This window comes from Eptatretus burgeri, chromosome 8 (assembly GCF_056783735.1).
Source record: "Eptatretus burgeri isolate ZD-2024b chromosome 8, Ebu_testis_v1, whole genome shotgun sequence".
Classification (NCBI taxonomy): Eukaryota; Metazoa; Chordata; class Myxini; order Myxiniformes; family Myxinidae; genus Eptatretus; species Eptatretus burgeri.
In genome coordinates this window covers 96,312,229-96,337,316 of record NC_140968.1, presented here as the reverse complement: position 1 = coordinate 96,337,316, position 25,088 = coordinate 96,312,229, and the positions used below count along the sequence as shown (strand labels likewise).

At 44.6% G+C, this 25,088-nt stretch overlaps 2 protein-coding genes across 6 annotated transcripts in view; one reads left to right on the top strand and one right to left on the bottom strand.

Annotated features, from left to right (window-relative positions):
* The window catches only part of PDE11A (phosphodiesterase 11A), a 324,082-nt gene that overhangs the window by 279,679 nt on the left and 19,315 nt on the right, over positions 1-25,088 (top strand). The gene's annotated exons all lie outside the window — the stretch shown is intronic.
* Positions 1-25,088, bottom strand: part of LOC147022331 (uncharacterized) — a 69,957-nt gene that overhangs the window by 30,734 nt on the left and 14,135 nt on the right. Inside the window, exon 1 of one of the 2 annotated variants that reach the window (XR_015061192.1) lies at positions 5,486-5,508. The gene's annotated coding sequence lies outside the window, so the exon portion shown is untranslated. Of the gene's footprint in view, positions 1-5,485; positions 5,550-25,088 lie in introns of those variants that run through there. The other variant, XM_085893125.1, reaches the window with a different exon arrangement.

Genomic DNA, 25,088 nt, shown 5'->3' with positions numbered 1-25,088 from the left:
CAGTGTGCTCTGCCTGGATGTATTTACGTAGAATGTCTAGCATGTCCATATACTGAACCCAGAGCGCTGAAGTTCTATAAGATATCTTTGCAGACTCGGCATGCTTCTGAAGGTGGTCTTTGATTCATTTCAAGACGTCAGACTTGCATTCTTCTTCCACAGACTGGGGTTGACAGAAGTGTGACGAGGGTTTTGTGCCACTTCAGACATCAATAGCTCCAGCTCCTGAAAAGATGTTACGTGTCATTAGGTGCAACTGCCAGGCTGAATGTAGCACCATGAGATGCACATGCAAGAAGCACAACGTTGAGTGCACTCCAGCTTGTGGAAACTGCAGGGGCTCTGGCTGCACAAACACTCCATGTGACAATGATGAGGATGATGACGACATTGTCGAGTTCTAACTTTAATACGCTCGATTTTTCTCAACATGTATAGTAAGTTTATAATGGATGTAGTTTCTGAGTTTAATGCGAATTTTCATTTTCATTTCAAAACCTTCGTCAGGCAGATGTGATTGCCCCGATTGGAATTGTGAATTTTGTCATGTTTCAATGACTTACATAATTATATTGTATTGCCATAGACTTGATTTCATCTTGTGTTTTCAACATTTCTTTTTTTTTTTGTCCAGGAGCCAAAATCAGTATCAGGTAAATATTTTGTTTTCGGGACAAAAAATTGACATTTTTGGACAAAAAAGCTATAATTTTTAATTTTACCCCCAATACATTTCACTTTTTAATAATTATTCTTGTATATCAATATACTGACCAGAACGAGAAACAACTAGAATGCAGAAAAACATATATTTAAACATTAAAATATCAATCTTAACAATTTTCTCATTTCCCCGAAGCCGGTGGCGGACATATTGGATTTCCATGATTTCAGGACTTTCCCCCGGAGGATACCTTAGGACTTTTTTCCTGTCACTGAGGACATATCCAGGAATCAAAATCTGTTGAGTTTGCTTTTGTTGCAATTTGTGGGATGTTGACCAATATTTCTGCTAAAATGCCTGTACTAACAGAGGGTTTGAATACTTGTACAACCAAGAATCATCTGATTTTCTCTGGTACTCTAACCTATTCATATTTTATCTGCATTTTTTTAGTTTTATCACTTTGGAGTAGTTTGTGAAGACTACATGTTAAGTTTGATTTGAAAGCATCATTAAATACACACAGCTGGCATCAAAATGTGAAAACTTTGGAGGGGAGTGAATACTTTTGCAGGCCACTGTAAATATTATATATATATATATATATATATATATATATATATATATATATATATATATATATATATATATATATATATATGTGTGTGTATATGTATGTATGTACATGTTTGTATGTTAATTCCAAAAACAACTTTTGACTTTGAAGAAAATATTCAAGAACTCTCATTTTAGCTTCGTTTCTACAGTAACTATTAAAATCATCATTATAATTCAATTGAATGAAATACATGTAACTTCAATACTATTGGAGTTTTAAAGGGGAAATTGATGTCAAAATGATCAGTGTAAAAAGATTAACACACGTATGACATACAAATACATTAAGTTTCAGTTAGAATTGTGAAAAGGAAGGGGCTCCAACTATTACTTATCAATTTCATGCAAGCACTATCAAAATCATAACCATGTTCTATTGTGAATATATTTCGTCTTCACATTGGTAATGATCATATCATTGTTCATTCGATTCAATTTCCAACCATTAATAATTGCTGAACATGCAGACTATCACTGTCTGATGTTCATCCAAGACTGGCTTTCGATAAGCATAGATATCAAGAAATGCATGATACGTTATTAATCATGATCACTGTCATCTTCGTCTAATGGAATTTCAGCTGTCTTACCTGGAGCATGCAACGGGCTGTGCTGTCGACATACAGTAGACGTCGGTTTCTGTCAGTATATCAAACAGGCCACCATCGCCAAACAGTTTGCCAATTCTGACGATAAAAGCCATCAAATGATGCATCCCACCTTGTCTGTTAACGATTATGGTTTGCTCCACAATACCTGCTGTGTTTTGCAGTAGATGGCGAGATCAGCTGTAACAAGAATGTGAGACTGTCTTTGCTTCTGAGACACAGCCACCAGCTTCATCAGGGTTGTCTAGATCGTAGAGAAATCTGTTGGCAGTACATGTATGAAAGGAAGATACCTGATGGTTGCAATAGGTATGTTTTTCAGTGATATCACATTGTTGAAACAAGCCCACGCAGGAATAGCTAGAGAATGGCCACGAGCATACTGTGCCAATTCCCAAGCTAAGTTCTTTCTTTTGTTTTTGGTTATGAATTCTGAATTGGCATTCAAGACTGAAGCATTTGACATCGGAGGTGGCTCTGGTTTTTTGCTTGGCTTGGCATATCGATGGATTGGTTCCTCTGCATATTCTGTCACATGTAGTGCCTTCTGTGTGGTGCGTGGAATGCTTGCATCCTCATCATCCTTACATGCACACCTCTGGAACAAGATAGCTGCTTTTGAATGTGTTGTACGGGGTGTTTCAAAAAGATTGATACAACTTTGACTTTCTGCCATTTCTTTGTTTTTTGACCCATGCCATTTTCCTTTTCATGGTTTGGTGGTGTTATCATGTATTTGTTGTCTGGGATTTCTAGCTCCATTGCTCGACGATGCTATTGACAGTGAAGCAGAAGACAAAAGTGATGGCTCTGTCATACGAGACAAAATCATATGTAGACACCCGCCAGAGGTTCTGCCAGGAATACGACCTCAGAACACGTGATGGACACACAAATTGTGCCATTCAACGTATTGTGAAACATTTTGAGCACAAGGGTGCAATGCACAACCAGAGCAAAGGCAACAGTGGCAGGCCAGCATCAATAACCAAGAGCCAAGCCAATATCAATGCTGTGCGGGATTCTGTGGTGGACAGTCCCAAGAAGTCCCACCGCTGGCGCTCTCGGGAGCTAGGCAACAAACCAACATCAGTCTGGTATATCCTCACTGAAGAACTGAAGCTTTTCCCATACATCATCTCTTTTAGGCATAAACTGAGTCAAGATGACATGAGAAGGAGATTTGATATGTGCAATTGGCTCAGTTACAGGATGGAGTGGTACCCAAACTGGATCAACCTGATCTGGTTCAGTGATGAAGCCCATTTCCACTTGAACGGTGCCATCAATAACCACAACAAAATTTTTTGGGGGGGCAGAACCACCCGAGGAAATCACTGAGAGGTACCTGAAAGGGCCTAAGGTCACATGCTTCTGCACCTTCAATGCCAGCTGAGGAATGCTAGGACCTTACTGGTTTGAGAATGACAACAGCAGGACAGTGACAATCAACAGTGAGCGCTACCGGGCCGTGCTCCAGAAGTTCCATAATGAGCTAGCTCAAAAGGTCACCCCAAACCAGCTCAGCATGAACCTGGTTTATGCAGGATGGTGCACCCCCACATACAGCTGGTAATACCATCACTTTCCTGCAGCAGCTCTTCAGAAACCGCTTCGTTGCCCTGGGTACCACTCATGACTGGGCACCCCATAGCCCAGACTTAAACCCTCAGGACTACTGGTTCTGGGGAGCTGCCAAGGGCTCTATCTATGCAAACCTCCCTGCCACACTGGATGAGCTGAAGCAGAAGGTGTCAGACTACCTCCAGGCAGTGCCACATGAGATCTACAGGAAAGATCTACAGTTTGGAGTCAGGATCAATGCCTGTCTGACAGGGGCACACATCGAGAACGTCAATTATAAGGATTTTGTGTGAATACCAATTTCAAACCTTGGGCTCTCACTAACTCCAGCAGTGACTTACTGCAATAGCAATCGGTGATCGAAAATATCATGTCATTAGCTTTCAAGAAATGTTTGGTTCATGTTCCTGAGATTTCTGTTCCTTTGTAAATAAACATTTAAAGTTGCATCACACTTTTTGAAACACCCTGTAGTTCTTCCATCAAGAGTTTCTTCATTTTCATCAAAATTGTTGATGGCAGTATCAATGAATGTGTTGGTATCTTCAGGCTCCACATTTTGAATTATATTCTGTCTATACACTTCTTCTGTTGAATACTCTATTGCAACAGATGTCAAGAAGCATCTCACTTTGTCATATGTACACAGATCGCTATAGATTGTGAAGCACATCAACCAGCTGCTTATTTCAAAAACTGGTGAATGTGCACAGCAATGCCCAATGTCCCAATGTCAATGATGTACAGGTGTTCTGACACAGAGCTATTATGTTGTGGCATATTGATACCACTTTGATATCAGCTCCTGATGAATGTCCATCATTGCTACTGGTGGTAACATCCTCATAATCACTTTCACTGGTGATCCAATGAATGGAGTTGTATGAAGTATACGGAACAAATATTCTGAAATGATCCACATCCATCTCTGAAGTTGCTACATATGAGTTTGAAGAGTCTTGATGTACGGCATACTTTTCCTCAATATGCCAGATGCCCAATGCAGTATTAACGCTTCATCCATATCTGCACGGGTCCATCCACTGTCACTACTCACTGACGTCTCCTCACATTCACTCATCTCAGCATGCAATGATGCCTTCGTAAGTGCATCTCCCACAGTGATGAAATGAACACATAGTGAGTCTGAACATCCTATCCTTTCAATAAATGACAGTCTCTCTTGAAAATGACTTTTCAGCCATCGTTTCAGCTTCCAAGAAGAATAAATCTACACTTCTTCATCTGGGATATCCATCTAAGTTAATAGTTCAACAAATTTTGCTCGTTCATCTGAGAGTGTTACAACTTTCTATAACTGTTTTGACAGCACTGTCTGTGCAATATCTTCTGCCAGTTTGTGGAAAGCCTTTTCAAAAATCGATATGTCAGGTTCCTGCTGTGCCGTCACAGAAACAGCTTGAATATTTCTCTTTGAAACGTTTCTGTATTTGTAGTGAGAGTAGCAGGACCTGTGATGTTTTGCATCAAAGGCAAACAGGTCTGGGTAGAAAAGCATGCATCAACGAATAGCATCATCATGTCTGCTCACAGCTGCATCAAGAACCTTTTCTGGAGTTGATTGACCTGCGTCAGGGCTGATATGTGTAAGTTTTTCTCTGCTCTTGTTTGAGCAGCGTTTTCTAGAGGTACCACAAATTAAGCAGTGCTGCCTGATGTTGAAACCGGCAGTGTCTTCTCCACCGAGTTTTCTTGGTTGAGTTTCTGATGGGCCTACTATCAATGGTTCTGATTGCTTTGCCTGGAAGAACAAATTTGACTTGCTTGTGTGTGTACCTTTGCAATTCCTATGGTATAAATGGAGCATTCACCACTTAAAATGTCTTCATTAAGTGTTCCAATCCACTTTAACAAATCGTCCTGCCTTATCTAAGCAGCATTAAGCACAGACAGGAGACCATCATGTGTTGGAGTTTTTACAGCAGCACTCCTTGTGGTCCCTTCCAAAACTTCTGAGCAGGTAATACAATGAGATGCATTGAACACCCACCAACGTTTTGCCTCTGGTTCTTCCTTGACATCCATCCAGCTCAGTTTAGACCATAACTGCACTCCTGTAGAATAGAGAGATACATATACTTAAAGGGGTATATTTTTTACGCATTGTGCCAATGCAATGAATTGTGGGTAGCTTATCATAGGCACATAGCCCTCCAAGAATTATCTCCCATATAATGATTGGTTTATATTGGAGCCCCTTCCTGTTGAAAATCCTGGATCCAACTTGATGTATTTGTATATCATACATGTGTTACTCGTCTCACACTGATCATTTTGACACCAATTTCCCCTTTTATCTCAAACAGCACACAGGTATCTCAAATAGACAGGTCAAAATGGCATGCTGAGTGCAAAGAGAGGGAGAATTAATGTGAGCGTTCGTGGGTGGAAGGATTGAAGTATCGCAAAAGCCAGCGGAAAGAACGAGTTGCTGCGCCAGGCAGCCACCCATGTGATAAATGCTCAATGGTGTGCCGCTCGGCCATTGGTTTGCTTGCTGAGCCACCAAGGGGCGCATGACACACACACACACACACACACACACACACACACACACACACACACACACACACACACACACACACACACACACACACAGTAGTCTCGATTTGTGGAAGGGTTACATTCTGCAAATTTCTTCTGCAAGGTGAATTTTCGTAAATCGAAACCAATTTTCCAATCTACTCCCATTATATAAGTGGAGATAAGTTTCTTTGGAACAAAGTCTTAACTCTAGGAATGTAACAAATACACTTAACAAATACACTTAATAAGGCAACAAACTTTATTTCAATCCTCTGTACATCACCAGTGCCATGAGAACCAGCACCGTGAGGCAGTGCTTCTGACATTGCAGTCCACTAATCTGTTTTGCCTTTTGACTTTAATATGAAATGTAAAAATAAACTGTTACAGTGATCAAAAAGAAAAAGATCATTTGATTGACAATGACGACGTGTGTAGTGGCTGGAGGGAGAGAGGGAGTAGGTGAGTGCTTCATTTTTTTTTCTAGCCTTGACCCTACTTCGTTGATCGGCCCAAATGGCATCAGTGAATTATTTTCTCACACAAAATCCTGCTCTGCTGCTCTTGCTTCTCTTTTATCCATGTTCTTTAGCCTGTCCTTCTCTCTTGGCTGCTTTCATTCTGCCTGAAAGTCAATAAACCTCACTCCCTTCAACAAAAAGGGTTCAAAAACAAATTAGGTCAAGTTCAGGTCAGCAAGCTTACTTTCAATTGTAAGCAAGATCATGGAACCAATCATTGCTACTGATATCATCTGTCCTCTTTTCAAACCGCCTGATCTCTGACCACCAGTTTGAATTCCATCCCAGTCATTTAGCTTTGAAACTGGTGCTGCTCTACTCTCAGCGATGGTTGAAGGCCCCAAATGTGAAAAAGAGGTCAGGACTTTCTCCCTGGATATATCAGACATTCAACACAGTCTAGCATCCTCCTCTGCTTTCCAAGCTTACATACATGGCCACCTTCATGCCTGGCTTTCCAACTTCCTCAGTCTATGTATTGCTATCAATGAAACCCTATTTCCCCTATCATTGAGGAGGCTGGAGTGCTCCAACACACTGTCTTGATCCCAGTTTTGTTCCTCATATCCATAAAGTACCTGTCTGATGCTCTGGAAAAGCCTCTCTTCCTTTTTGCAGAGCACTCCATCCAACGGATAGGCAGACAGCAGCTGCATCATTATCAGATATTGAAATTATTACATGCTGCTCTGTTAAATGGAACATGTCTTTCAATCCTGGTAAGTCCTAGTCTCACTGTGTCACTCCGGAAGGATAGTCAAATTAACCCACCTATCTATCGCCAACATCAGCCACGAGAAGATGTTCAGTTGACTCTTGAACTACTTAGCTTCGTCATCATCCATGACCTCTCCTTGGCCAGTCATATAACAAAGCTGGCCTCAAAAGCCAGACACAGACTGGGCATCTTCCATCACTCCAAGTCATCCCTTAAAAAATTAGAATTACTCCCAGCCTACAAGGCTTGTCCAAAAATCAATGGAGTATTGCTCTCCCCTATGGGGTGGAGCCCCAGCATCATATATATCTCTCCTGGAATCTGTGGAATCTAAATCTCTCAACAACATTGTAATTTCCCAAAATGAGGTCGAAGCACAGGGTTTGTTGTTCTCATCATAGAGAGATTGGTGACCTCTCCATTTTTTTACTGCCTCTCCTCTCTGCTCATTCAGCCATCCGACCCTCCCCAGCTCATCCAGGATGCACGCATTTTTACCACTAGCTCCCTCCTAAATAAATACTCAAAACCCAGACTTAGTATACACCTTTACTCTTTTGTTCCTCTGCATTCACATCTTTTTCATGAACCGCCTTCCTGAGGATATTCAATCCCACTCTTCCCTCCAGAGCTTCAAGCAGCCAGTGCATGACCATCTCCTGTCATATCCCACCTGTACCCACAATATTTTCTGCACAATTCAACTTACCTAGCCTAAATTGACCCTCTTACTTGCAGATTTCTTTCTTTTTTTTGTATACACTGTCGAGGCTCGAATGAAAGCAAACACACAGAACGTACAACAAGGGGAGCAGTAGGAAAGAGGGATGGGAGAGGGAAGGACAAAACACGGTGGAACAGAGACATCACGAGATCTGTGGAAGGGAGAGGGATGGGGTGGGGTACACAGGGTAAAGAAGATGGACAGTACAGGGACTTTCAGGTCTTTACACGACAGGGACTTTCAGGAAGGAAAGCAGGGAATTTGAAGGAGGTGAGTTTGGGGATGTTTAACAGGAATAGAAAAGCTTGTGGTTTTGGATGGGGGAAGATAAGAGATGGTGGTGAACAGCTGTTTTGAAGACCTGGAGGGAAGAGTGGGCTTGAGGAGAGTGTGGGAGTTTGTTCCAAAGGTGGGGAAAAAGAAGAGTGAAAGACTGAAGGGGATTAGTGATTTTTGATTTTGGTCGTTTTACAAGAAGGGGGTTGCTGGTGGACTTTGATCGCCCTGCAGAAATATGAGGGGGTACATATTGCAGACAGGTTGGGGGTGGGTGGGGGGGGAGACCTGACAGGAGATGGTAGAAGACAGAAAGATCACCGACCTGCCTGCGGTGAGAGAGTGAGAGACCCAAAGATTCAGCCTCATCGCGGGAGACACCAATGATCCTAAATGCTTTGGTTTCCACAGTGTGACGCTGAGAAAGGTGAGAGGCAGGAGCACCAGCCAAGAGGGGAGAGCAGTACTCCATTAGGCTGTGGATGAAAGCTTTGTATGTGGTCAGGAACTCAGGTGTGCCAAGGAAGGGCTTTGCATGATGGGGAATGCCCAGTCGAGGACTGGCTGTGAAGGCCAGCTTGGAAATGTGGCTTTCCCAGGGAACATCATAGCAGATGGTGAGGACCAGAAGCTTGAATGAAAGGACTTCTTCAAGAGGATTGTTTAGAAAGCAGATGGGGGGGGGGGGATTTCCAGGTGGTCGTTTTGGAGAGACAGAGTGAGAGTGTGAGATTTGTCAGGATTGAAAGATATGTTGTTATGTTCCACATGTTGGACCAGTTTGTTGATTTTATCCAGATCTACAGAGAGTGAAGAGGCTGCTACTTGCCGATCTGAGGGATAAAAGATGGTACAGCAGAGGGTGGAGTCATCAGCAAAGAGAGAAAGTGGATTTTCCAGAGAGTCAGAGAGATCATTGCTGAAAACCAGGAAAAGAACAGGGCCCAGAACTCTGCCTTGAGAAACTCCAGCCTGGACACGAAGAGGGGATGAGAAAACTCCAGTTAGGGCCACACGTTGGCTGCGACAGGAGACGAAGTCTGTGAGCCATGAGTGGAGATGGTCTTGGATATCATAGGAAGAGAGTTTGGTGAGCAAGGCGGGGTGCCAGACTGTGTCAAAAGCATGCGATATGTCGAGGGATATGGCTCTGATTTCATGTGTAGCATTGAGGATCTCCATCCATTTTGGGGAGAGTAGAAGCAGCATGTTCAGGGTAGTGTGACCTGGTCTGAATCCAAATTGATGATCAGAAATCAAGCCATTGGAGAAGAGGAAGGATTTAATGTCTGAAGCGATTATGGATTCCATAACCATGCTGATGATTGGGAGAAGGCTGATTGGTCTGTAGTTGCAGGGATCTGTTTTTGCTCCTTGTTTTTTTAATGCAGAACAGTGATGTTTGCTGATTTTCAAGCAGATGGCAGATGACCTTGGGCAAATGAAAGGGTGAATAGAACAGAGAGAGGGTGAGCAAGAGCAGAAGAGCAGGTTTTGAGGACATGTGGGCTGATGCCATCTGGACCGGTTCCAGAATCTGAGTTGAGGTTTGACAGCAAGCTCTCCACCTTGTCAGGAGAAAAGGACACAGAGTCCGGGGAGAGCTGGGTATGACTGGGTAAGGTGGTTGCGAAAAATGCGATGGGTTTGGGACACAGGATTTAAAAGCAAACACTGAGTTTAGGCATTCAGCCTTTTCACGTGCAGTGTCAGCAATGCGGCCATTTGAAGTAAGGAAGGGGGTGGATGGGGAACATACACCAGAAATAGACTTAACTAAATGCCACCAGGATTTAGAGGAAGGAGACAGGTTTGAAAGTTCAGACTTGAATTCAGAAAGTTGTTGTTTCCTGACTCTCCTGAGGGTCGACACACTTGTTCCGAGTTTTGTGGAAGGAACTGAGATTGCCTTCAGTTGGATTTGCCTTCCACGAGGTGAACGCAAGTTGGTTCAGGCCAACTGCTCGCCGCAAGCTTCAGTGTACCATGGGTGTGAGGAAGGATAGGACAACTGAAGATAAGAGGGGAGAAATCTATGCATGAGAGAGGAAGCTTCTTTGAAAGAATTCCCAGACGAGTTGATGTCGGAGAAAGTAGCGATGGGAGACCAATCTAGAAGTTTGATGGCTGCTTGAAGACACAGCCAGTCGGCTTGAGTGAAATACCAGACTCGATGGCATTGAGGTGGTTCTCTAATAACAGCCAGAGAGATATCCACTTTGACAAGCATCTGGTCAGATGAACCGATTGGAGCGGAGGAAGAAAGCAGATATTTTCAGGGAAATTGGTCAAAATCGGATCCAGAAGAGATGGAGTACTGTCGGTTAAGATCCAGGTCACGAAGTTGACAGATTATGTCAGTCCCAATGAGTCACAAAAGTCTTTTGCTGAAGTGCCATAGGTGAGAGGTACCCCCACCCAGTCAACTGGCATGATGACAATTGAAGTCACCAAATGTGAGGAAGAGAGAGTTGGGATGAGAAGATAGAAGTTGGTCCATGTTTTTGGAGAGCAAGATGTAAATGGAGTCATCACTGTTTGGTGGACGGTATAACACACACATAAACATGAGGTCGGAGTGGAGGGGAAGCAGTACCCAGAGGTATTCCTGGGGGTGTGGGGGAGTGAGGGCAGTGTTTCCTCCCACACTTTTTTTCCTGTTCATTAATTCTCGTACTTATTGTGTCAAACTTTGACCCCACTGTGTCAATCTTCGTTCATTCCCTTTTTACCCTCTGGATCTCACTCTTCCATGAACCTTGACCTTGTTTAGAAATAAAAAGGGATGGAGGGAGGTCACAATATTTTCTATTTTGTGTAGGAATACTGTATGTGGTACGTAATTGCAATGATCATGTCATTACATCACTGCAAATAACTATATACTAATCGTGCTGTGCTGCAGGGCCACCAGAAACATTGCTAAACGATGCTGTAGTTCTTTCCCATCGGCAATAAAATGTAAATACGTTGTGTTTTATGATACACAATTAGGATTTACTTTTTGTTTGCAAAACAGCACATTCTTTATGAGACCTCATTAAAAATTTACTAACTTAGCCAGGAAGTAATTGTACTAGGGAAGTGGTTGTTTAATTGTGTAGTGAACTATCGAGAGCAAATTTTAAGTATACTTAGTGATCAAAAGAACATCGTAGTTGAGTACATGTAGCTTTCTGAAACAAGATGAAACCAAAACACACCACCGAAGGATAAGCAGTTGTTGAGTTCATTACCAAAGGTGGATGGAGGTTGTGTTTTCACTTATGTCTGTCCGTTTGTTTGTCTGTCTTTTTCTCCGTGAGCAGAATATCTCAAAATGTTATGGACTGATTCGGACGAAACTTGGTGGACAAGTAGGGTGTGTGACACCGACAAATTGATGAGATTTTGGTGAAGATCCCAATCCGGATACGATAATTTTTTAAGTGAGACTTCACCATTGAGAGGTGGACACAAAAACGATATATACAGTGGCCTGCAAAAGCATTCACCCCCTCCAAAGTTTTCACATTTTTATGCCACCTGTGCTTATTAACCCACACTCGTGAGCATGACCATTTGATGTAGCGCATATCGAGTGTACATCGAAAACCGTTCAACAGAGGAAATTGAAACTTTTCCACATTACATGATCATTTGATATAGTGCATATTACTTAGATGATGCATGCCCCCTCAGAATTTACATGGTGAAGTAAACAAAGCCCATATGCCCAGAGACAATGTCACTTTCTCATGTTAGAAATTTAAATAAATGTAATCGCTTCAGCCTTTATTGTGCTCGGCTGGTGAAAAAATACGTTATCGATCTATTCTGGCATCTTTATCAGCCTCAGAAGTGTAGATAGATGCAATTACAAATTTGCCACCAGAACAGTTGGCTCGCACCAAGTCCTTCTCAACACTGCATAGGGGTACGTATTCTATGAATACCATCTCGTTTCATGATGCTTTCAAATCAAACTTAATGCATAAAGTCTTCACAAACTACTCCAAAGTGATAAAGCAAAAAAATTCAGAAATAGGTGAATAAGTTAAATTAACAGAGAAAAATCAGATGATTTTCAGTTGCGTATGTACTCAAACCCTTTGCCTGATTAACCCTAAATCACTTCATGAGCAAATTATTTGTTTGAAAAGTTAAAAAAATAAGTGTAATAGATTTCACCTGTATGTAATCAGTGGTTTAACATAAAAATTGAGTTCCCTCACTTATCAAAGGAGTTTTAAGGTGCAACTCACTTGGTCAACCAACAAGGCAAACATGATGACCAAGGAAGTCAGACATATAGTGGTGGAGAAGCACCGTTCAGGAGAGGGTTATAAGAAGATTTAAAGTCACTAAATATCCCTTTGAGTATGATTAAATCCATGATTAAGAAGTAGAAGACGTATCATACCACAGAGAGACTACCCAGATTAGGTCGCACATCCAAACTCAGCAGCCGGGCAAGCAGGAAACTGGTTTGGGATGTCACTGTAAATCCAACAATGACTTTGAAAGATCTGCAGGGCTTTATGTCTGATATGGGGGTCAGTGTTCATCAATTAACAATGTCCCGTTCCCTTCACAAAGCTGGCCTCTATGGACAGGAAGCAAAAAAGAAGCCATTACTGAAAAAGACGCCTCTAAAAGCTTGTATGGAGTTTGTGAAAAAGCATCTTAATGATATTGCAGACATGTGGAGAAAATTTTTGTGGTCAGATGAGACAAAAATTGAAATTTTTGGTCTTAATTCAGTGTTATGTCTGACACAAGGCTAACCCTGCACACCACCCAGTCACACCATCCCTATTGTCAAGCATGGTAGTGGCAGCATCATGTTATAGGGCTGCTTTTCATCAGCAGCGACTGCCAAGCTTTTCAGGAAATATGGGACAGTGGATGGTGCAAAGTACAGGAGAATCCTTGATGAAAACCTGCTTGAGGCAGCCATAAATCTGAAACTGGGTAGGAGATTCACATTTCAGCAGGACAATGATCCAAGGCACACTGGAGTGGCTGAATAAGAAGAAAGTAAATGTTCTTGAGTGACCCAGTCAAAGTCCTGACTTGAACCCAATTGAACATTGATGGTCAGACTTGAAGATTGCAGTCCATTGATGATCCCCAGAACGAGAGAAATTTTCACTTGAAGAATGGGCAAACATTTCACCATCTCACTGTGCAAAGCTGATAGAGACCTACCCAAAAAGATTCACAGCAGTCATTGCTGCAAAAGTTGCTTCCACCAAGTGCTGACCTTAGGGGTTGAATACTTTTACAACCAGTGAATTTTGATTTGTTTATGTTTTTTCAGGTATTCCTGACGTGGAACTTCCTTCAACTATCACAGTGTTTAGGTTGATCTCTTCAGTTATGAATTTAAAAGTTCCTTTGGAAAAATTGTTTCTGCATAATGCATAATTCATACAAATTTGGCATTATTGGTATGGGGTGAATACTTTCGCAGGCCACTGTAGCACTATATTTCAAAAAATTTACAGATGAATTCTGACAAAACTTTCTGAATGAGTTGGGCAGGTGACAAGAACAAGCCGATTAGATTTTGGTTCATGTCTGGATGCAGATCCAGCCTCTCAGTGGGATGCAAAATGTAAATTGTTCAGCCTGGCAGAAATATGCGCTATACCGAGTGCTGTTCTAGTAGGGGAAATGAAAACGTGTTCATAAATCCTTACAAAGCATGTCACGGAGCTGTGGAAACATCATTAATATTTTTCTTTTTTTTCTTCTTTTTTTGCAGAAAATATACATAAACAACAGAAAACATATGTAATATGTAAACAAAAGTTTCACTGTCATTTTTACCTGGAGGCTGGTTACCCAACATCTGTTGCCAATTGATGACATTAGTACGTTGATGGACTTCTCTTCAATTATGAGAAGTCACACCAGCACTTAAGGGCACCACATAAACAATGTGAACAGATGTATTATTCTTCTTTGCAACTCAGGATGTAATTAAAACAACTCCACACTTGAACCATAAATCATATTCATTATTTGCCTATTTTTGAAAAGAAAGAAATTCTGCTGGGGTATGGAGTATGTAATGACAGCACAAACACCCTTACTCATTTATTTATTCATATTCAGCCTGTGGCTGCTTGGCTGCATCATCCTCTGAAGGCATGGCTGTGCTGCTGAAGCAATGCCTCCAAAAAGCAGCATGCTGGTACTTATTTTGCCAACTTAGTCTAAAGGACGACAGGTTGAGGCAACCCTACCTCGTGTTAATTCAACAGCCCAACAGGGGCTTGAACTCACGACCCTGAGATCCCAAGCCAGCCACCCAAACCACTAAGCCTACACCAGGCCTCATGCCTTTACTGATGCATTACAAGTGCAAAATATACCAAAATGATTAGTTATGAACAGGATGCAAAAGTAAAAGTATGAACTTCAGTTAAGAATGCATTCACATGAGCAATAAATTGTCAGAAGTATAATTTTTAGTGACCTCCTAACAGTTCCAGAAGGTGGTCAAAGTTGAATACGGTGTTATTTTTTTTATTGTCTTCAAGCCATACATTTGTCGGTTTCTATGTATCAATATAACTGCAGCTCAAATGTGAGAGAAGTAAAGAATGAATGAATATGTGTTTTCATTTCTGGTAAAACAACGAGTTTATTTTGATTCAATATTGGTTCGATAATAATTATTATTATATAATTGCTATAATTATACAATTATATAATATATTATTATATTATATAATTCTATAATTGTATTATATTACAATTATAATTGCTCATTTGAGGCAAAACCAGCCCACTCTTGAGACAAAACTAAGAATAAAATCTTGCTTGGTTAGCATAGAAGCCTCTTGTGATTGCATATATAGGACTACTACACTGCTTTTACCATAATAAATAATAATAATAATAGTGACAAAGCATCTCAAAGTACAAAGCCCACCCACCTCGGCTCTGTACTCAAACTGAACTTGACAAAATTAACAACTGTAAAAAAAATTAAAAAGGAAAATATATCAATTACTCTTCTTCATATTTTTATAACTCGAAGCACCAGGATAAGGGTGTTTGTGATGTCATTACATACTCCATACCCCAGCACAATTTCTTTCTTTTCAAAATAGGCAATTTTAACTAACTACAGGAGTGGCCAGGAGGGTTATGTTGTTATCCTTATTCAAACGTGTAATTCAAAATGCTTCTCCAAAATATGTCTCTCTGTGTAATTCAAAACACCTCACCGCACTGGAAAACGTGAGGACAGGAATACTGGACTGTAAAGGGTGGGGACTTATAATACCCGCTCCCACCTGGAGTGGTGCTTCATGATACACAGGGGAAGGGGTGTAGTGTTAAGAGGGAAAGGGTGGGGTGGGAGTCCGGAGAGAGAAGTTGGGGGAAGGAAGGGCGGGGAAGGGAGGAGAAGGGGTGGGGAGTCAGGGTACAGAGGGAGGTGGGGTGAAAGGAGGGACCTGGCTTTGCCAGGAAACACTATAGAAGACATATAGATAAACAATATCTCCTGTATGTAGGACTGGATTTACTTGCTTGTGGGCCCAAGGCCAAACCTCATCAGTGCCCCCCTCCCAAAATTTTACATATATATATATATATATATATATATATATATATATATATATATATATATATATATATATATATATATATTGTGACGTCCACGGGACTTGAACAGTCCCGCCAACATAGAATGAGCCGAAATGATGGAGGCGGTTTATTTATTTACAACCCAAACATGGCGGTTCTAATCGCTCTACCGCAAACGGGACGAGGAAGGTGGCACGAGTCGCTTTTCAATGAGTTGATGATGTTTATTTGTTTTTATTATTAACCAGAAATAACAAGACTCGGCAAGAAGAGGGATCCGGGGCGATTCGACGGGATGGTGTGGGATCGGGCGTGTGGAAAACACAGACAATTCCAATGAATATACAAATCTCAAACCCTCTAAGGCGCCAAGTACACACACACACACACAAAACGTAGCTATTTCTGGTGGTCAGGCTGGACCGTGGTGTGGACGCAACTGTCCCTGGATTGGCGTCGGACGAGCTGGCCTTGCTCTCGTCAGGGGCAGGAGAAACCGTGGTGCTGTCGACCTCCTGGTCCTGGCCCAAGTCCGCTCACAGCCACAAGGGAACCAGTTCTGGCGCAAGTTGCGAGCAGGAGAGGGAGGCAGGTCCGCCCGCCGTTCGACCCCGTACTCCGAGTCAGCAGAATCCCAGAGCCAACCAAGGTGAGGGACGAGGCTCAGCAAGGCTCCAAGACACGATGAAAAAAGGATCGAATCCACGCAACAACAAGCACGCTCTCCGCACAACAACCTCCACCCCAAAAAACACGATCTTTTTGTCCCGATCTTCTTCCTCTCCCTTTTCGACCCCGAACAGAACCTTTTTATCCTCCCGTCCTCGTCACTTCCAATCGAGCCGTTTATTGGCCCACCGCCATCGCCTTCCGCCAATCGTGATCACGGGGCGGAGCCATCCGCAGCACTGTCCTGTGACGTCACGGCCAGCCTCCAGATAATACTAAAAGGGGGTTACGCAGACACACTTACCCTATCCCGTATCCCAATCTAATTACGTGACAATTATCATTTCCCCCTTGAAAAAATGAACATTTACTAGACAACTTATCACCAATGAATTGCTACTTATTACATCGAGATCCTGGTAAACTCGAACAGCATGGCATACCGAATTAAACATCCCAATTACCCTTTGAATGCATACCCCCCCCCAAACGTAACACTGCCCCCTCCTCTGGTACCGCAGCTCCTGCAAGGTATATCACAGGCGCAACCGTACCAGCCTTAACACTTACTGACTCACACCTATTTAACCTAACGAAATAAAGTAGGAGGGGCAATGGGCAGCGAGTCGCAGCTAACTTACCTATCCTGCTTAATGCACCCCCTTATGGCCTTATCCTCGCCTAAACCCTCTCATTTTCTATTCACCCTCTCATTTTCCCAAGGTCATCTGCCATCTGCTTGGAAATCTGCTAACATCACTGCCCTGCATAAAAAAGGTGCAAAAACAGATCCCTGTAACTACAGACCAATCAGCCTTCTCCCAATCATCAGCAAGGTTATGGAATCCATCATTGCTTCAGACATGAAATCCTTCCTCTTCTCCAATGGCTTGATTTCCAATCATCAATTTGGTTTCAGACCAGGTCACTCTACCCTGGATATGCTGCTACTGCTCTCCCATCAATGGATGGAGGTCCTCAATGCCAGACAGGAAATCCGAGCCGTATCCCTGGACATATCACGTGCTTTTGACACAGTCTGGCACCCTGCCCTACTCACCAAACTCTCTTCCCATGGTATTCAAGGCCATCTCCACTCATGGCTCGCAGACTTCCTCTCCTGTCGCAGTCAACGTGTGGCCCTAAATGGAGTTCTTTCATCCCCTCTTCCTGTGCAGGCTGGAGTTCCTCAAGGTAGCGTTCTGGGCCCTGTTCTTTTTCTGGTTTTCATCAATGATCTCTCGGACTCTCTGGAAAATCCTCTATTTCTCTTTGCCGATGACTCCACCCTCTGCCGTACCATCTGTCATCCCTCAGACCGGCAAGCAGCAGCTTCTTCGCTCACTGCAGATCTGGATAAAATCACAAACTGGTCCAACACGTGGAACATGTCTTTCAATCCACACAAATCTCACACTCTCACTATGTCTCTTCGAAAGGACCGTTTACAAAACCCCCATCCACTTTCTCAACAATCCTCTGGAAGAAGTCTTTTCTTTCAAGCTTCTGGGTCTCACTATCTGCCATGACCTTTCCTGGGAAAGTCACATTTCCAACCTTGCCTCAAAAGCCAGTCGCCGACTGGGAATCCTCCGTCGTGCAAAGTCCTTCCTCGGCCCTCTTGAGCTCCTGACTACTTACAAAGCTTTTGTCCGTAGCCTGATGGAGTACTGCTCTCCCCTCTGGGCTGGTGCTCCTGCCTCCCACCTTTCTCGACTTCACGCTGTCGAAACCAGGGCTTTTAAGATCATTGGCATCTCCCGCAATGAAGCTGAGTCTTTGGGCCTCTCACTCAATCACCGCAGGTTGGTCGGTGGTCTTTCTGTCTTCTACCGACTCCTCTCCAGCCTTGCCCCCCTGCTCTCTCTGCGATTTGTCCCAACCACATTTCCACAGGGCGCTCAAGGTCCGCCAACAACCCCCTTCTGGTAAAACTACCAAAATCACGAATCACTGCTCATCTTCACTCTTTCATTCCTCTTTTTCCTGCCTTGGGAATAAACTTCCTCACTCTATTCTTTCCCATTCTTCCCTCCAGGCTTTCAAAACAGCTGTTCACCACCACCTCTTATCTTCCCCCATCCAAATCCTCGATCTTTTCTACCCCCGATAATCCACCCATGCCCACTTCCTTCAATTCTCCTGCTTTCCTTCCTGAAAGTCCCTGTAATGTCCATCTTCTCCTCGCCATGTTCCCCGTCCCATCCCCATCCCTCTCCCTTCCACAGTTCACCTGTGTCTGTTCCCCAATGTTTTGTCCCTTCCACTCCCACCCCTCTTGTCTCATGCCTCCTTGCTGTGAGTTGTGTGTTAGCTCTCATACGAGCCTCGACCAAGGTATACAAAAAAAAAAAAAAAAAAAAAAAAAAAAAAAAAAAACAATCATTCATTTTTATTTTTATTTTTTATTATTTTTTTATTTTATCACATGAGAGCACTGAGCGAAGTTGCACTCCATCCTCTGGATCATCGCTCTTGCCCAGCACTCTTCCAGTGATCTGAGGAGGGGAAACAAAAGGTTCCACAAAAACACAACACTTATACTTTACATTCCTACTCTAAGCCTTAACGACACTATTCACGGGATATTTACACTTGACCGCCTCCCCCAGTGGATGCTAATAGACCCAGCGTTACCTGGGGAGCCAATTTTCAAATTTGCTTGCCCCAAAATTATGCGGACATCATGCCCTTGCTGCACATGTCAAGTTGTGTGGGATCGAGTGGGACTCATACATCTTCACAACACTCACACCATGGTCATCATCACATTTCTAGGTCATGGTCCTCATTTTAATCATGCAGGCTGAATCCCGTCGTGGCCGTGGGGTGGGTTACCACAAGATTATGGGGGCATCTCAGGTGCAACCATGCCCACAGGTAAGCTTTAGTCCAACCCAGACGTTTCTCCGCCCCGCTCCCTTTGATTCCCACCCCCCTGGTTGCCATCAGCTCTCATCCCGTACAACACACTGGAAGGGGTCTCACTGGCTCCTCTGGCCTTCCTGGGTCGCCAAGGTCCTACCCGCCTTGGTCGCCCAACCAGACCCTCTCCCAGTTGCCTCCAGACACTGCCACCATTAGTCACCAGGGGTGAATCTCCTTGAAGGGGGTCACAATTCCCGCTCACCGTGAGCTTCAGCAATCCCTGTGGACAAGCACATCATCCCCACCCACAAAACCCACATGACTCCCCCACCCCATCGGCCTTACATGTGACACCTGCATTTCTAACACTTCACTGACCATGACCTTCCCTGTTACCACACCATGTCCAATAAAAATCAATGTGTGCACCATACATTTCACTTCTTAACTTGAAGCAACTCACACAGCGCTTCTCCTCACCCGATCCACACACCAGCCATTGGACAGCCACTCGTGCCCGCTTTGTTACCAATTACCCACTGTCCCGATTGTCACTCTAAAACCCAGCAGAACTTACAAACCCATGCCAATTTTCCCACAATTCATTTTTTTCCACCAAAGGAGGGCACTTCGCCACAATCTCAGCAGCCGAGCATGGCTGTATATGCTCAGCCCAATCTAGTCTCCCCGACCCCCAATAGTGATCTCCGGACCCGACCTCTGAAAGGGCATCTCGGATAGACCTGGCGGTTCAGCAGGAGGATTCACCCTCTCCGAGTCTAAAAGTCTATTGGAGGGTCCCTCCATCGCCGGGTACCGGCAATATTGTTGCATGTGTCCTCTTCGCCCGCACCGTAAACAACTCCCCATAAAAGGCCCCCGTGAGTATCGGTGAAATGTCTCTTCCGGTTCCGGACCCCCTCGGCCATAATCGAATTGCTCTATTGGCTGGGCTGGACCCCGCCGCTTTGGCGCACTAACGACCGGATTACCCTTTATCAAACTTGACGGTTTCTGGCAAATTTCCTGAAACATTTGGGTAATGCCAATTTCTCCCAGCCCCTCTCCTTGATCCTGGATCTCCGCCTGTCGGATCGTCACCGATGGCCTCTCTGGAACCCGACCCGGCCGACTCCACGAGGCCAGCCTGGCCGCGCACTCGGCCGCTCGGTGAACGGTGGGTGGATCCTGTAACTCCACTAGCGCTCGGACCTCAGGGTCAGGAAGAGCAGCTAAAAATTTCTCTAGTGCCAGTCTGTCCCACGCTTCCACTGTAAGGTCCCGATACGCGATCCTGACTGATTGGTAAATGTCCTGTGCCAGCTCCTGCACTGTCTCACCCGGCTTTAATCTGCGGTGCTGGAGCTGGGCCCGCACCAGATCACAGTTTGCCGCGAACCCAAACCGACTGCTCAATGCCTCGCAAATGTGGGAGCTGGTCAACATCCCCTCCGCGATCACGTTTAACACATCTGCGGCTGGTCCCCGCAACGTTGCCACCAAATTCCCTGTACGTTCCTGCTCATTCCACCCGTTTAGTCGGGAAATGCACTAAAAATTGCGTCAGAAAAGCTTCAACGCTCCCTGACCCGTCGAAATTTACCAGGGGGATCACTTTTACGGTGGCCCGCTTCTCAGTTTCTCCCTTGTCCGAATCCAGCCCAGGGATCAAACACCCTTGTGGCTGCGTATCCAATTTCGGAGCCCACTGTGGCCAAATATGTTTTGTGGTGAGGGTCTCATGGATCAATTTTGCCTCCTGTTCCAAACGTTGAATGGACCGATTCACCTCTTCCCGCAGGATCTTCTGGGCCCGCACAACCTCCTCCAAGGCTCCGTCGCGAGTTTGTAGCTGCTCCTCAACCAACTCGGACACTCTACTTACAAAAGACGGCTCTACCAGGCCTTTATCCAAGACTTCATCTTGGCTCATAATTTTATCTTGTTCGTCCAAACGAGCCTCCAATCCTTTTACCTCCTCCGCCAAATTCATCCCTTGCTTCCTCAGCTCTCCCCACTCTTCAACTTGCAGCTGCATACGAGCATCCACATAGGCACGATGACATTCCAGGATTTCATCCACTTTATCAACCCGAATGTTCGTTGCATCAATTTTATCTACCAATTTTTTTTGTATATTTTCCCCCTCCAATGTAATTTCTACCTTTGTTTCTTCCAATCTATCCTCGAATTTACTTTGTATTTCTCCCAATTTAACATCCACACACTCCTGCATCTCAGTTTTCATTTTCTCCATCTTTTCCCCCAATTCATCCCTCATTAAATCAATCCGTGCACCCAACTGTACCCCCATTACCCTCAATTGATCTGTCATTTTTGCCCCCTGTGCCGTCATTGCACTCATTAAACGTTCCAACATTGTCCAGATCGACATCGTGCCGGTTTCCCGTGCTGCCGGCCCCGTTACGGGCCATGAAGCACGGTCCACGCTCAGAATGGGGGAGGTTCCAACCCTACCCCCGTCTCTCCCTTCTTCCCCCGACTCGCTGCCAGACACGTGGCCTTCCTCCTCAAACATCTGCACATCCGCCATGGTGCAGAAGTCCCGTTTGCCGCCAATTAAATTTAATTTGAAAAATCCCGTCAAAATTTTCCCGCGCTCGCGCGCTTTCCTGTAGTAATTTTATATTCCAATTCGTGGCGAGATTTTAATCTTGGTATATTCTCCCGACACCAAATATAATTTAGAGGGGTTCGAACATCCAACACCCTGACACCAATGTGACGTCCACGGGACTTGAACAGTCCCGCCAACGTAGAATGAGCCGAAACGATGGAGGCGGTTTATTTATTTACAACCCAAACATGGCGGTTCTAATCGCTCTACCGCAAACGGGACGAGGAAGGTGGCACGAGTCGCTTTTCAGTGAGTTGATGATGTTTATTTGTTTTTATTATTAACCAGAAATAACAAGACTCGGCAAGAAGAGGGATCCGGGGTGATTCGACGGGATGGTGTGGGATCGGGCGTGGGGAAAACACAGACAATTCCAATGAATATACAAATCTCAAACCGTCTAAGGCGCCAAGTACACACACACACACACACACACACACACACACACACACACACACACACACACACACACACACACACACACACACACACACACACACACAAAACGTAGCTATTTCTGGTGGTCAGGCTGGACCGTGGTGTGGACGCAACTGTCCCTGGATTGGCGTCGGACGAGCTGGCCTTGCTCTCGTCAGGGGGGCAGGAGACACCGTGGTGCTGTCGACCTCCTGGTCCTGGCCCAAGTCCACTCACAGCTGCCAGGGAACCAGTTCTGGCGCCAAGTTGCGAGCAGGAGAGGGAGGCAGGTCCGCCCGCCGTTCGACCCCATACTCCGAGTCAGCAGAACCCCAGAGCCAACCAAGGTGAGGCACGAGGCTCAGCAAGGCTCCAAGACACGATAAAAAAAAGGATCGAATCCGCGCAACAACAAGCACGCTCTCCGCACAACAACCTCCACCCCAAAAAACACGATCTTTTTGTCCCGATCTTCCTCTCCCTTTTCGACCCTGAACAGAACCTTTTTATCCTCCCGTCCTCGTCACTTCCAATCGAGCCGTTTATTGGCCCAACGCCGTCGCCTTCCGCCACTCGTGATCACAGGGCGGAGCCATCTGCAGCACTGTCCTGTGACGTCATGGCCAGCCTCCAGAGAATACTAAAAGGGGTTTACGCAGACACACTTACACTATCCCGTATCCCTATCTAATTACGTGACAATTATCATTTCCCCCTTGAAGAAATTAACATTTACTAGAGAACTTATCACCACTGAATTGCTACTTATTACATTGAGATCCTGGTAAACTCGAACAGCATGGCATACCTAATTAAACATCCTAATTACCCTTTGAATGCATACCCCCCCTCAAACGTAACAATATATATATATATATATATATATATATATATATATATATATATATATATATATATATATATATATATATATATATATATATATCTTCTTCTTCTTCTTTCGCCTGGTCCCATTCGGGGTCGCCACAGCGGATCAACCGTATGATCCGCATAGTGATTTGGCACATGTTTTACGCCGGATGCCCTTCCTGACGCAACCCTGGTCTCCTCTTACGGCACAGGGATATGGTACATCTATTTTCACCAGGGTATACACCGGCCCAGTACACTGGTACTCATTTCGCCGACCTCAGAAGGATGACAGGCTGAGTCAACCCCCTGGTGTATTAATTCAGTGGCCCAACGGGAATTGAACTCAGGACCTTTTGCATCCCAAGCCGCTGCCCTAACCACTGTGCTAACACCAGGCATATATATATATATATATATATATATATATATATATATATATATATATATATATATATATATATATATATATATATATATATATATATATATATATATATATATATTTTGTAACGCCTGTGGAAATTCGCAGAACACCATAAAGGTTCCTTAGATCAGTTATCCTGGCAAGTGAGTGTTCAGATAGGTTTCCCCACCGTTGTTTTGAGGGAATTCTTCGTGTTCATCAGGCTGTGACCCTTTGAGGTGGGTTTTTATTTTTCTATTGTTATTTTGAACTGACAGATCACGCTACGACCCTTTTCGTCGCATCGAAAAGGGGTCCGAGCACGCGGAGTGAAGAACAACAAGGAAACCTGCACGAGTGCGTGGGTTTTCGCGCCCTTTCTTCTCCGCGGCTGGCACGAGAAGGGGCGAGGCAGTTCGCTCCCAATTGGTGGATGCGCGGTGTGACGCGGTAGGAGTCGAGGAACGCCCCTTTGGGAGAAGCTACTGGAAGGAAGGTGGAGCCAAAAACGGGGTTGGGCGAAGGGCGGAGCCCCGTGTTATTGAAGGTGGACGGCACTCGAGGCTCGAGCGGTCTCCCTGTGGTCTAGGCTCTCGCTGCTTTCTCTGCTCGTGGTTCACTCGCCTCCCCGCTCTTTGTGGTTCATGACTCACTTGTCTTTGGTGGTCCGGTGGAGCGACCTGTGCATCGGAGACGCGGACTGAAGGCGCAGCTCTGCCGGCTGTGTGGTGCGAACCTGCACGTCCGGGTGAGGAGCGCCGGAGAGAGCTTGCCGGCCACGCGGGAGGCCCGGAATCAGGCGCGGCCACACTAACTGCTGTGGGGATGGGACGTCACGACTGGCCGACCACCGAGGGGGCGTGGGCAGGTAACCTGCATCGGTCTCGTGGGCCTATTCGGTCAGCCAAGGCTCACAGACATAACGGTCCACGGACCCCGTCTACCTCCTTGTCTATGAGGGGGTCTTTTCCTTTGTTTTTGAGTGCATGCTGTGGCGCCGTGTCTATTAAGTAGACCTGTCTAAGTAACTGTGCCTGTACATTGATCCTTGCTCATACTCGGTTGTATTGCTTTCTATTTGCCTTGCTTGTACATACATGCATGATTCCTTGCGTGTGTTGTAGGTAAATAATAAATGTACTTGCTTGTGAAATGTATCCCGTTCGTCACGTCCTCCTTTCACCCCATTGGAATGCCATCTTGCATCAGGGAATAAATAGCTGGGTTTTAAACACCCGGTAAGGAGAATCGGATCCGTCGAGGTCGGCGATAATACCCGCTCGGTTATCGCTGTAGAACGGAACGGACCGCTGAAGCGGTTCGTGTCCCCAGCCGACCTGCGGCGAGGTACGGTCACCCGGTCGACTGCCCGC